The sequence below is a fragment of the Dermacentor silvarum genome, chromosome 4 (assembly GCF_013339745.2).
Source record: "Dermacentor silvarum isolate Dsil-2018 chromosome 4, BIME_Dsil_1.4, whole genome shotgun sequence".
Taxonomy (NCBI): domain Eukaryota; kingdom Metazoa; phylum Arthropoda; class Arachnida; order Ixodida; family Ixodidae; genus Dermacentor; species Dermacentor silvarum.
Window position 1 is genome coordinate 165,669,226 of NC_051157.2, and position 14,911 is coordinate 165,684,136.

General features: G+C 43.0%; 1 long non-coding RNA gene across 1 annotated transcript; it reads right to left on the reverse strand.

The window, feature by feature from the left end:
• Positions 1-6,298: 6,298 nt before the first annotated feature.
• Positions 6,299-12,559, reverse strand: LOC125944832 (uncharacterized). The gene is made up of 3 exons (XR_007466538.1): positions 12,149-12,559; positions 10,652-10,744; positions 6,299-6,567 (listed from the first exon to the last, which is right to left on the reverse strand). It is a non-coding gene; the product is annotated as an uncharacterized LOC125944832 (long non-coding RNA).
• Positions 12,560-14,911: the final 2,352 nt, after the last annotated feature.

Genomic DNA, 14,911 nt, shown 5'->3' on the forward strand with positions numbered 1-14,911 from the left:
TAGGTCGTATATAGCGTGTTATAACGCAGTTAGTTTTTAAAATTTCTCAATTGAATATATATTAGTAAAAACAGCTTTCATTCGTAAGTTATTAAAATCCGGCATGCGCACGGTTCTGAAGACGTCGCAATTTTCATTAGACCCTAAATCATATCTCACGTTGTTTAACTTAGAACGGACACGAGATTTGGATTTAGTCTGCCAGTGAATTTCACAATGACGTCTAATCCAATGGGATACCTTAGTACGCAGTAAGCCAATGATGCCCATGTGCACTACAGAAATCACATAATCTTAAACGTTTTCTCTGGCATGGAGAGCACTAAATATTTTAACACAAAAGGGTGACATAATGTCTAGTTTTGAAGGATTTAAAAAAAATCAAGCTCAGCCTAGCTGACTCATCAATACAGACATTAATGTTATTGCCATTAAAGCAATGTAGTGACACCGCTTATTGCGCCAGCCGAAACACATAATTTATGAGGCGTGTTTGAAGTACGGCTCCTCTGTCGCGCTCCCCTCTGAACACGCTGCACTATATCTAGTGGCCTGCACAATCAGCGTAATATTACGAAAACTACACGACGATTGAATTCATGATACGATAACTGTCACTCGAGAAAAAAAGAAAACTCATTCGCAAGAGTTGTTGGCATCTTCAGAATCCGTTACTCGTGCTGGCCAATACCGTCCAAATAAACATAGATGGCTAGGTTGACGGCGGCACTTTCACTTGGTGCTGTGCTCAACTTTTCACTTTTGGCGTTGAATCGTAGTGTTTAGGCGAAGCCGAAAGGGTGTATTTGGTGCAGTTCATCAATATTGGTCCGTCTGAAGGGTTTCAGCGGCAAAACAGCAGAAATAGTTGCTGTGCATGCAAACGTCCTACGTGCCATTTTTTTTAAGATTGAAGGGGGCTGCTTTTCGTGCGTAGAAGGCCTCTCCAAGCGGTTCAAGCACTTAAGCGCAGCGTTGCTACACTGCTGCGGGTAAGACACTTCACTCTTTTCGATCTTCGTAGGCACCTCCATGCGGCGACTTGTGTTGCAGTGCATCAGATAGCTTTCCACAATATATAGACAGTAACATGTATTCTTCCTTTAGAAGCTAAATGTGCATATCGTGCACTGATAAAACAAGGCTAAGAACTGTAAAGTTGCGTGGTACGTGGCTCTGGGATCAAAGCAAATGAGCGATCCGTTTGTGAGTCATGCACAGTGCAGCTTTCTCTTTCTTTCACTGATCCAAGTCATAAGGTCGTGTGCGTCCGATGACTGGCGCTTATTTGTATTCACAGTACACACAGTTCAAGGTAGGTCCCGTGAATAGAAAAACAGTATACCTCAGCCGCACGTAGGGGACCTCACGCGGGTCCTGACACTTCCGTGAAAGGGGAGAACTGGAAGAGGTAACATGCAATACCACGTTTCCGAAATTTATATGTTGTTTATCTTGAGCAATGTAATTTGTATGAGTGTAAACGCATGACTTCAAAACTAAATCAACTAGTTGTAAAGTAATTTCATTGCGTGCACAGTGTCAGAAAACAAACCACGCTGTAAAATAATTTACGCCCCTAAGGGTTTTTTTTAGTGTCTATAACTAACCCCCTAGCACCGCTGAAAAAGGTGGTTTTTATAGGGAATAACGCCCTTATGATGGTTCTTCTAATTTGCAATAACACCCTATCCCTCAAGCGTGTTTCGAACAATTCATTACCCTTTGACCTATGGGGTGTAAGGGTGTGATCAGCAATATATTACCCCTTCAACTAGCGGGTGTAATGAGCATTATAATAACCCTTGCTATAGGGGTGTTGAAGTATGGCATGCTGTAGCCGGTACATATGCACTTCATTCTATGTTTCGTAAGTCTACTGTCAGGCTAACACACGGGAATGTTATGTATTGCAATAAAACTGCACTTAGTAGCTGCGCAACACAGACTCCATTTTGTTCTACATCACACTTCTTCTTTATTCTCTTCCCATCCCCTGCCCCTTGTCTTGTTTCAACTTCTATTTGCAGGCCGCCATAGGATTGCTGCATTCCCCCCAGCATTGTTTGCATCCTTCCTGGGATGATACTTGAATATATTTACAATAGCAGCGGATTCCCTGGTGTCATTGGGGCCAATGTACCATATGGTCTTTAAGTGTCCTTGTTGACTTGCCGTCTTCATCACACGAAATGGCCCGTTATAGGACGCGTTCAGGCTTGGCCCTCTTTTTACCAGCACGAAGTCACCAACGTCGAGTGTTGGCAACGTTGTATTTTGCCTCTTGTCGAAGTTTCTCTTTATTCTTTCACAATACCTTGATGTACTATCTTCAGTTCTGGCTGCTTCTGTGAGCTTTATGTTCTTGTCAATGCCAAGGCTGAAATCCGCAGGAGGATAAGGTGGTTTCCCAGTTGCAGCAAATAGAGGAGTGCATCCCAGGCCGGTTGTATGCGAGCGGTTGTGGTGAGCTACTGCCGCTTCCAGAGAGCGTTTCCAACCACCAGGGGAGGAAGGATACATGCTAATGTATTGTTTGATGTCTCTGATAGCCCTTTCAGCTAGCCCATTTGCGGCGGGATGATAGGGTGCAGTGAACCGTAACTTAATGTTACGTTTTTCAGCCCATTCCTGTAGCCGACGGCTTCGGAAGGCAGGCCCATTGTCGGAGACAATTACTTTTGTGTTGTCAAACATTTTCCGGTTCAAAAAAGAAAGTACGCTGTTGGCATCTTCTTTACCAGGTCTTGCGGCAATCATCCTGGTGCACTCATCGATACACAACAGGAAAGCTTGTGTCTTCTTAACTCCTTTAGACTTTTTTCGTAGTTCTGCGAAGTCTAGATGAATAGCCTCAAATGGTGTGGTAGAATATTGTGGTATAACCATTTTTTGCGTTGGTTGCTTAAATTTTACTTTGTTAATCCGGCATGTATGACATGATAGTACATATTTATTTGTTTCTTGCTTCATACGAGGCCATGAGAACCTTTCTGTCAATTTCATGTAGGTTCTCCAAATGCCATCATGACCTCCTGATTCGGGGCTATCATGATACAGTTCCAATATTTTTGGAACCAATGATGTAGGAACTGCAACTCGTCCATTTTTAGTGCGTTGCAAAACCTCGGTTCCTTCCCATATCTTTGCAACATTTGCCTCTTCAAGACTGTCGGAAAGCATAATGGCTAATCGCGACATTGCATCTGCATCCCTCATAGAAGCTCCCGGGCGATCAGCTACTTCAAAATCAAACTGCTGAAGTTCACCCACCCAACAGGCTATCTTTCCCTTCAGTTCGGCCATCTTCAATATGTACGTTAGTGCTTCGTGATCTGTGTATAGCTTGAACTTTGCGCCTTCCAAATATGAACGGAAGTAGCGGACGGCTTTTAAAACGGTGAGAGCTTCTTTTTCTGTTGTGGTATAGTTCAATTCCGTTTTGTTGAATGTGTAGCTGTAGTATCCAACTACACAGAGCTGTTGGTTTGGTGGTCGTGATGAGTCTCTCTGATACAAGACTGCTCCCGTTCCATAGTGCGATGCATCGGTGTTCAATTCGAAGGGCAGCGCAAAGTCTGGTAAGCACAAGATAGGATCAGAAGAAATGATTCGGACCAGTTCTCGGTAAGCGTCATCACATTCATCTGTACAATAAAAGGGGACATCCTTCTGCGTCAATCTTGTCAGGCAACGACTTTTCAGAGCATAATCTTGAATGAACGCTCTGAAATGGCCTGCCAAGCCTAGAAACACACGAAGTGAGTGCACATCGTACGGCTTTGCTAGTTTTTCGATGCGAGCTACCGATTCTTCTTTCGTGTTCTTCGTTGTTCCGTCCAAAACTCTACCAAGAAATGTCACCTTAGTTTTGAAGAACTCGCTTTTCTTGAAATTAACTTTTAGCTTAGCATCAGATAACGCTGCCAGGATATGAGCCAGGTGTTCTTCATGCAACATTTCACTTTTAGAGTATATGATAATGTCGTCTACGTAAACATTGCAGAAGAGTTCAATATAGGGATTCAAAACTGTGTTCATCATCTTTTGAAACCAACTAGGTGAACTTTTCTATCTAAACGGAAGGCGATTGTATTGTATATAGGCCAAATGAAGTCGTACATGCGGTGTATGGCTTGGTGTCTTCTTGTAGTGGCACCTGCCAGAAGCCCTTACGCAGGTCTATCCGAGAAAAGCAGGTACAGCCTCCGGTTTCATTGATGATGTCGTCTATCCTCGGCATTGGAAAAGGAATCAACAGGGTTTGGTTATTTATTGCTCTGTAATCCGTACATAGCCGCCAGCTGCCGTCTTCGTTTGGAGCAATGGTGATAGGTGAAGCAAAGGGAGACACCGATGGGCGAAATACATTGGCATCTAACATCTTTTGAAGTTCTTCTTGTAGCCACGCCTTCTTTTCTCTCTTCAAGTTGTATGGTTTTTTTCTTACAACTGTTTTGTCGGACAGGTGAAATGGAACTTCGAACTTGGTTGTCGCCGGTGGATATCCTCCCAAGCAGACCAGTTCGGGTAGAGTTGAGGTATTACACTGTCTTTCTTCAGCATCCGCAGGTGGTCTTCTTTTTGTTCAGACTCTGTTTGGTCAGCCTCTTGATCAACAGACACTGTATCGTCCCAATAAATATTCAGTCTCAACAACTCATGTCCGGACGAGATAGGAGGAAGTCGTACTCCACAGAATCTAAAACGAATGCGACCACCTCTGCCTCTTTAGATTGGTACTTTAATTTCAGGCGTGCCCACTCACGACACTCTCCCTTGCTTCCATCATACCCACGCACAAGAACCGACCTTCCTCGGAACACCTCTTGTGGGTTAGCGTTGCTTTTCTTAAGAATGTACACAGAAGCTCCGCTGTCTAAAAGTACTCGTATACGTTGTCCATTAACGTCAAGCTCGACGTGTAACAGACTCGTAGAAATCGAACAAACAGTCTGGTTTTTTGTCATAGGGTCAGACTGATAACCCTCATTTATTAGTTTTTTTTCTGGCTGGGCAAAATGCGTTCTTCGGGCAATGATTCCATTTCTGCGCTATGCAACGACGTTTGGTGACTTCCCTGTTGCGAAGGCTTTGGTAAGCGTTCAGGAAACTCTCTGTTCCTCGATGCTTCTGCCCCTTCAACTTCCCGATGCGGCTTTGTAGTCATCTCCGTCCAATGGCAGCCGATGTCTTGAAGTGACTCCAGCAAAGCCTCCATAGTTTTTGGTGCTGCAGGTTGAACTTGTCGTTGCAATTCCCGAGGTAGGCCATGTATTATCAGCGTTATAGCAGACTTCAGTGGAAGTTCCGGCTCTCCAAGTTGAAGTAGTCGACGTTTTTCGAAGAAATACTCAAGCACAGCTCCAGACCTGTAGCGATAAAATATCACTTGATCCCATCGCTCAAGCGGGCTGCCGCGAAAGGACGAGATGAAGCTCTCCTTCCATGTGCTTCATGCACCACAATGATCTCCTGTGATACGCAGCTCGTACCATTTTCTTGCTATGCCATTTAGAAAAGGGAGCATATGCTGCACTCTTCTTTCATCTGTGTCCCAGCCGTTTTGTTGACAGGCGTATTCAAAGAATGCAATCCAAGCTTCTGGATTTCCTGACAAACCATCGAACGGTTCAGGTTGCACAACCTCTGTAGGAACGCTTTCCTTGAGACTGAGAGCCGTTACAAGAGTCTGAATCATTTCATTTTGCTGGGAAACTTGCTTTTGTTGAAGCTGAATCGCCTGAAGCACAACGGATAGATCTGAATGGTAAATTGCCTCCGATGCTGCTGACTTCTCTACTTGCGATAGCACAAGGCGGTTGAAAAGGGAGACTTGAAGATTTAACTTCACGGACCCTTTTTCTAAGAGTTCGTCCAGAGACATAGATGCCTTCTGCAGAACGACAGATACGAACTCACCAGTCGTCACGTCGACGGGAAGATCGACTGGCAGGTCTCCAGGGAGCGCGTACTTCGTGAAGACGAGGCTGTCTTTGTCTGGCTGAACGAAGAAGGTTACCCACATCATGGATCGTATAAAGCCGACTGCGCCAAAATATGTATAAAACTGCACTTAGTAGCTGCGCAACACAGACTCCATTTTGTTCTATATCCCACTTCTTTATTCTCTGCCCATCTCCTGCCCCTTGTCTTGTTTGAACTTCTTCTATTTGCAGGCCGCCATAGGATTGCTTCATGTATGGTACGCATATTACAGGTAATGTGTTTCCAAATGCAGAGCATAACAGCTTTCGGAGAATACACATATGACATGTGAGTCTTTTGCCTAGGCCACTTTTACCACAGATACAGAAAGATAGACTGCACGGAAGGTCATTTATTCTAGCCTCCTGTACAATTTTAAATCTTGAACTAAGCCTTGTATGTGGTGACGAATCTTCTGGCCATGCCACGTCGAAGAACAGTTGCATCCAAAACCATGTTTCGGGGCACAGGTGAGGCTGGTGATGCCTTTGTGTAGCTTGATTTCAATGTCCAAGGACGAGCCATCATTGACAAAGCCATTTCTTCATTGATCGGTCGAGCCGTCTGCGTCTCATCTACCTGCGAAATGATTTGTTGCAGTTTGATGTCAGGAAAAGTACGTGCAACATACAAGTAGGGCTTCTCTGCACCATTCACTTTAATATTTCAAGATCCCATGAAGACAAGGATAGAGAGAACCGATGCACAGATAGTGTTTACTTCGAAGAAATTGTGATATGGAAACAGTAAAGCATTTAATAATGCCCCATCTTAAATACAAAAAGACAGGCTACATGATTATATTACAGCAATAGCACTGGTCGGTGTTTTTCTTTCCGACGTATCAACCAAAAGTACAATTAAGCATGTAGAGTAATCAACATGCTCGTTTTCAGCGCAATCAATCGCTTACAAATACTTCAATGCTTTCTTGCGCAATAAGGTGACAATGAGAACCCACGTCAGCTCATTACAACTTTTTCCAACAAGCAAGTCTCATTTAACACCCCTGCAAAAAAGAGTATGTGAAGAGCAGTTTTGTAGGAAACTAACATAATCAAAACAAGCCGAGACACTACTGTCCACAAAGCGTAAGAAACTGTATGAAAAGGTAGGGCTCAGATTGTCATTGCTGCTATTGTTAGTTTCTGTCGTAGTGATCGTAGGTCTTTATATTCACTTCACAAATGTGCTCTCGATCATTTGGTTGTCATGGTGGTTGCTCTGCAAATGCTTATCAAGCATGGTTCCTTTAAAATATTTTACACAGAAATGTTACTTGAAAGCATTACTCTGAGTATAACTTGAAGCAGCACGAAGACGACGAGGACAAGAATTGAAAACAAACACAACAGGACAAGTGCTGCACCGCCAACTGGAAATTTTATTGAACAAACAACCACCTTTAAAACATGTCAAAAAATTCAACAAAAAAAGGTTGAAAAGCTTGCAACTGCCTACAAGTAGAGGTGCTTAACTAAAAAATTTATCTCCTGCTTTGGTGATGTAGTAAGCTTCTACTATATCTCTATTTTTTTCTTATTGCATGCTTCAGAAACCTTGTGTCACCGAACATTGGGGTACATGTGCGTTTATTGCAATGCGCAGATAATTGACTGTCGTACCTGTTTTTTTCCATTGTTCTTATGCTGCCTAGGTAGCTATATCATTAAAACATTGCCCGGTTTGTCCTACGTACGCTCGTCCACATTTTAACGGTTACTTGTAAACAACGTCAGAGGTGCACTTTAATTTTTGCTGAATTGCTGGCGTTTCAAATTTGTCATAGCATTGCATAGCTTAAGAGTTTGCAGGGAGTGGGAAACACTTGGTTGATTTGGTGCCTGTAGGCCACTTTTTAAAGATTATGGGATAACTTGTAAACATGTGGTATTACGTGAAAAGGTCTCTTCTTTTTTTCTGCTTATCAATTTTTCTTCCTGAGCACTTCATTTTTTGCAGGAGTGTTTCACACATAGCTGCGATGATGAACGATGGGTAGCCGGCTGTTTTAAGGTGTTCTATCTGCTGCAAGAGGCTGCTTTTCATGTGATGCTCACAGGAATTGTTCGTTGGGGCTCCGTTCTTGTAAACCACTGACCAGACTATTACTTTAACGTATGCACGGTGGGGGAAGATCGCCTTTGAAATGCCGAATAATAGCATTCCATTCTTGGATATTAATATTTCATTTTCATCAAATCAACATGTTTGCTGGACCCAGGTCAAAGAAAGGCTTGCTTCCCTATGACAGCGCCCATTCAAAATTCATGAAAAGGGGAATAGCCATCTCATTTATTCAAACCGCAATGAACAAGTCCTGTGAGCACCAGATGAAAAATAGTGTCTTACAACAGATAGAACACCTTAAAACAGCCGGCTACCCATCTTTCATCATCGCAGCTGTGTGTGAAACACTCCTGCAAAAAAAAAATAAAGCACTCAGGAAGGAAAAATTGAAAAGCAGGAAAAACAAAAGATGCCTTTTCACGTAATACCATATGTTCACAAGTTATCCCATAATCTTAAGAAAGTGGCCAACAGGCACCAAATCAACCGAATGTTTTATACTCCCTGCAAACTCTTGAAGCTATGCAATGCTATGAAAAATTTGAAATGCCAGCAATGCACCACCAATCACGATAAAAATTCAAGTGCACCTCTGACGTTGTTTACAAGTTACTGTTAAAATGCGGACGAGTGTACGTAGGACAAACCAGGCAATGTTTTAATGATAGAGCTAGCTAGGCAGCATAAAAACAGTGTAAAAACAGGTACGGCAGCCAATTTAGCTTCGCATTGCGATAAATGCACATGTATCCCATTGTTCGGTGACACTCCGTTTCTGAAGCATGCAATGAGAGAAAAAAAGAGAGAACTAGTAGAAGCTTACTACATCAAAGCAGGTGTAAGTGCAGCATCACTCAGTCTAACAAAACTTGAGATCAATTTTTTAGTTAAGCACCTCTACTTGGATGAAGTACGCATGGCTTTCAACTTTTTTTTTTGCTATGTTATAAAGATGGTTGTTCGTTCAATAAAATTACTCAAGATGAACCAATTCGCCCAAATCAAGTTGTCATTACTTTGTTTTGTCTTTTTCTCTGTTCTCTTTATGCAAAGCATCATTAAGCTGACTTGCATTTAGTTCTTAATTTCTGACTAACAAAGTGGCTGGTAACAACCCCTTTGTCATAACTATTTGGCATCTCTACTTCAAAGCAGCCCTGCCTGCACCTTCTGACATCATCTTATAGACATATCCACTAAGCAAGCACGTAACCCAACTAGCAATTTTATTACTGAGGTTTTCACTACGGGCCTTACAAACAAGAACTGTCTAGCATCTGATCATTTAGATGCTTTCAGCTCTAACAAAATAAATATATAATGCTTAACAGAAGTTTAGCTATTTTAACCAAAGAAAGTTATAACCTTTGATGTATGAAGCTCAGTTAAGTTTGCCACTACGTGCTTTCAGTTGGTCTTGCTGATTATCCAATTTTGAGTTATGTTTAGATCAAATTTGCTATTGGCCAACATGTCCGATCTGCGCAATGCAGAAAACTGCTGGTGCACTTCTCAGTGTTGTTACCACATTCTGAAATGTGATAATTAGGCTGCTGGCTGTTTAGCAAAGTAATGGCATTCTATAGAGAGACACTGAACTTAAAAGACATGTTTCAGTGAGCCTTAATTTATCAGCCAATGGCCGGCGTAGCTAGCCTGGTCATTCTGGAAATATTTTGTTGCTTATAAGCATAGTGCATTTACCTCCCAAATTTAGGAGTGCACAATTTTCTTGAAATCAGTCTTTTGTATAACAGCTAGCGTCCCTGCCAATTTGGTGCTACTCGCGCAACACAATGTCGCATGACTTCAATAAAATGGTACTGCACAATTAGAGATTATTTTACTGCTCACAGTGTCCAGTGCATCTTTAGCAGCTGAGATGATTAATGTTCCTGAAGGCAAATATCAGACTATACTGGGATAATTACCAAGCAAATAAATTATGCGAGTCTTGCTTAGAACCAGTTAGAGCATGTGCTCTACTTTTTGCGAGGTTTGTTCTCCACCTCAGGCCAGCACACGACTTGCGCAACAGGCACTTTTTGCATGCATGAAGATATTTTATGAGGTTATGGTGGCATCAAAGCATGTAATCAACCACAAGCATTTTCACTATTTCATTAAACACTTAGGATGCCTAATTTGCTTTGTAAAAAGTTAGCAACGGCACTAATTCATTGCATTTGATTTAAAGAACTAGTACAGCCTGAAAAAAACTTATTCATAAAAGAAAACTTGGCCTTGAACCGCAGGACAACTCTGTCTCTCGGGTATTATGGTTTCTTCAGAACTCATTTTCTTATACAAAGTCAGACCCACCAAATAAAGTTTACTGAGAAACAAATGAGGAACAGCAGCAACATCGCTCAAGGCACATGCACCAAAAGACTCAGAGCATCATACACATCTTTAAGCGGAACCTTTAGCTCCGGTCCGACTCCGATGCCGCCTTTTCAGATACATGTAAAACGCAGAAATGTTATTCTGAAATAACCACTGGGTTGATTTTAATGAAATTTGTTGCATTGGTACGCTTTGTCGTCCAGTGGAAAACAAAATATAGGCTGCGATTATGCTGAAAAAAGTATACCTGTCAGCTCAGATGTCTTCAGTATCTTTTCAGCAATGCCTAGATCCAAGGAGGTCAGTCGGTTCCCATGCAATTGCTTCCCGCTGATTGTAACTGCATGGGTTTAGGAAATAAACTCTCCGTTAATGCCACCTGAGATTGACCATGAAATAAAATAGCCTTTAAAAACTACAAATATAATTAAGCATTTGCTACTTTGATATAAATGTATAAAGGCCAGGAATATTTACAGTAACCGTAAGATTTATATCACCAGACATAATAATAAGGTCATAAAACGCATACGGTGGCCATAACACTTTCGCTAAAATTTATTTCAGAAATACTGCCGACCTCTGACACGATGCCTTAGGCAGGAGTGGGTCATACAAGAAAACACAAATGGTAGTAGTAATAAGAATACCTGCGTGAAACCAAGACACGAAATCAGGGACAAGAAAACCATTTGATTAGGCTCTGAGTACTTATATAAAGATAAATTTATGAAGAAATCTTGTAATCGCGCGTTCATCCGCAACAGCACGACAGCTTCAAGAGCGAATGAGCAGAACTGAAAACGAAGCATAAGTACACAATCGGGATGGTGGTGGTTTCTTTTGTTCTGTATTAGTTATTGCGATAAAAGCACAAGCGCTGCAACCTACCTGCGCCATTACGTACCACCTGACCTCCGACCTAAAAAACAATTAAGAGTGCGAATGCACACGGGTATAGTAAACGAGTATACACACGAGCCATTTAATGCGGGTGTCACACGGCAGAATTTTGATCGCGATCCCGACCGGCATCAAATTTCTGGTCGCGATTGGCTTCCTTGCTCAATCTGCGGAAGAGGGCCAATCGCGGTAGAAAATTTTGATCCAGATCGGGCTCGATCGCAATCGGAAGTGGCCGTGTGACACCAGTATAAAACTAAGTCTGCGCCTATCTTTAGTTACAGAATGAATCAACTAGCCAAACCAAAGTATTATTTACCTGCCTGCGCCGAATACTGGCGCGTAGCAGAACTTAATGCTCAACAACTCTGCGTGCTGTCAAAAATTAGTTGAGGACACGTGAACAACGAAAATACCCGCCGGGGTGGCTCAGTCAGCTAAGGCGTTGCGCTGCTGAGCACAAGATTGCGGGATCGAATCCCGGCCGCGGCGCCCGCATTTTGATGGAGGCGAAATGCAAAAACGCCCGTGTGATTGCGTTGTAGTGCACGTTAAAGAACCCCAGGTGGTCAAAATTAATTCGGAGCCCTCCACTACGGCGTGCCTAATAATCAGCACTAGTTTTGGCACGTAAAACCCCAGAATGAAGAAGAAGACGTGAACAACGAAAATTTCCATTTATTTTTCTTTTTCACATTCAGCACCCGTGGGCTCCGTCGGAAGTACTACACATAATTCACTTAATCCAAAACACCTTGCGAAATCTTTTAAAGAAATTACGCGAATTACTGCCCCAATGACGCCCCACAAACACGCGACGTTGAACGAATGTACTACGCACCTTTTATATGAGCAGTCGATGCGCATTGCGAATGTCCCTCAGTGTGAAGGCGAAGCGCGTCACGATGTGCACTCAGTGCACGCCTGTTCTTCACGTAGTGGAAAACGATGTCGAGGATGGATTACGCCGAAAAACACGTGCACTTCATCACTGTTCAGGCCAACTGGAAGCGGCTTTCTCCTTTGCCACGAACCACGGCCTTCGTAGGCATAGTTAGACGCACGGTCACAAAGAGACACCGACCACGCCGATGTCGTAGGCCACTACAGCCTTTCTTTCACACGCATGTCGCGTCGCCTTCAGCCTGGACGCTCACATTGCGTCGATGAGCGCAAACGTACATAAAACAACGAGATGCTGCAATTAAACGGAGACAAAAACAATCTTATTACAACTTTGGGACCGTCACGGAGAACACACACATGCACATGCACATGGCACCTGGCGGCCCGCCACGAGACTATGCAGCGACAGTGGCGACACCTGTCGGTGATAGTTATTGCGATTTCGGTTTCGCTTTGAAAGCATAAAACAAATCTTCTTTTACACTACGTGTCTATTTCATGCTAAGCTACTAATTCTACGCTACCTCTAAGCTATTTTCTGTGCTTGCGGCAAACAGTAGCTGATGTGAAATTAAATGGCAGGAAAGGAGGGGGGGGGGGGGTCGAATTTGCGTACGTGAGTGCGTCTTTCTTTTTTTAGCTTGGACGTTTATGTGTAAGCAGAGCGGCCCTTGCTGATTGTATGAGATTCTGAGATGCTTACGAGTCTGTCTTTTCTTTTATCCACCGAGAAAAAAAAAAGCTTTAATTGGCATTTTCAAGGAGTTCACAATGCGCATGTTTGTGAACTGGTGAGCTCACGAAAACTCTAAATACATTGGACGAACTGAAAAGATAGAATTACATGCATGTCAGCTTTTCAAACGTAGGGAACCATGGACGAAACCGAGAAATTTCGTATATACACGACAACCTTAGGTTTTCAAGTGCGAAAAGCCTTTCTTTCTTTGTGTGGTGTCATAAGTTTGAAGCAGGAACACATCCAGTCCCCTCCCTCTTACCCCCTTTTTTTATTTTCCTTTGTTTTCTTTCTTTTTTGACCAGATCAGCTAGCGGAGCCGATGATCGCTAAAACGAAAGAACAAATATAATAACAATCTCCCAAGGTGGACAGCACCGTGAGTTGTCGTTGTTATGATCTTATGTCGGTCCTCCTCTTACTCCAGTTCCTGAGAATACCAATATGAGGGGTAATAAGGAAGGCGTCTTCACAAGCGAAATATTTTGTGCATGCGGTAGACCAGTGTCTGTAGCTTCGCCTCTACCATGACCAAACCCGCCTGCTGTGCGAGGATTCGGCTGGGGTAAAGGCCTACTGGATTACAATAGATTAATTCCTTTTTGGCAAAGTGTGGGAACTCTGATGACTGAAATAGCGTGATTCGCGAAAAAAATTTGTGCTCCCTCTTCCTCCCTGGATATGGATAACTCTAAGAATGACGACCATTGTGACCTCCAACGAAAAACTCTCGTCCACAAACTACGTATACCTCATACGTGTGGTCTACCAAGACACGTAGGTTTCTTCTGAAAGGTCCTCCCTAGCGACAGGCAATGCATTGCTCCCAGTAAAAAAAAAGAATCTGCGGAACGTCATTGTTCACACTGTCACCCGTCATCCGTGTCCTCCCGAGCTCTGGTGTTTCGACAGAGTTCAATTTCATTCTATAAAGTTATAATTTCCCGTACTCAGTATGCGCGCCTGTCATACCCGTCTCGCCAGGGAAGTGGCGCGAGTCTCGCGCAGGTCTGCGTGTGCCAGACATCGCGAACGTACTTGGCAGGCGGGAGATTGCGTGCACACTTTAACAATGCCTCAACACTGGCCCCGTGAACAAAGATTGGGCCTGCAAGTTCCCCGCAAATTTCTGGAATCTCATTCTATATATACGATGATTGGCTCAATGTCCTATTCATGCATACATTTATATTGTCTGCAACTTGAGAGGGGACATATTTGAGTAAATTGCGCTACTAGTCAGTATTGTAAATAGTGTATGCATTTCATATTGTACGCTGGTTCTCTATACCTTCTCACATTCTTTTTTCTCACTCCGTACTGGCCTGTGGTCAATTGTGTGTAAGCGAACAGAACTTTCGTTTCTTACAACGACTAATTAACTTAATAGTTGCTTTTTGTAAAGCCACCTTCGTAAGTTGACGGGGACGCGAAGACATGAGCGCTTTACACGGCGCTTTCTCTAGGTGCCGTTTAAACAAAGAATTGTGGTCGGTGAGAAGGCTCATGTCAATCATGCCAAACCAACTAGCCCAACAACTTACTATTCAGAAGGTTCAAGTTTGCCAACGAAGTTACCTTGTTTGTAAATGGGAGAGAAGAAAAGGTTGAGGTCATTGCCTCGACTAAAGAATGTCGGGTGGGGTCAGGACGTCCACACTCGGGGAATCTTTTGGCCACGTCAGCGAATATATTGAATGCTTCGTCACGCCCTTTTCTACTTCTTCTGTTGTGTTTTGACAGAAAGTTAGACGGCAGCATTGCTTTGGATCAATCGCAGCGTGCCCAACCGCATGCATGCTGTCACCTGGCCTAATCATTTTTTTCTAAATGCCTGGCGTCCCAAAAGTAAGAGCTGCACAAGTTGTTCCTTGCTGAAAGCATTTTGAACACGTTTCTTTTGGTTAAGAATTCAATACTAGAAAAATATATGCGCGCTTTTGGATTCCACGGAATTTA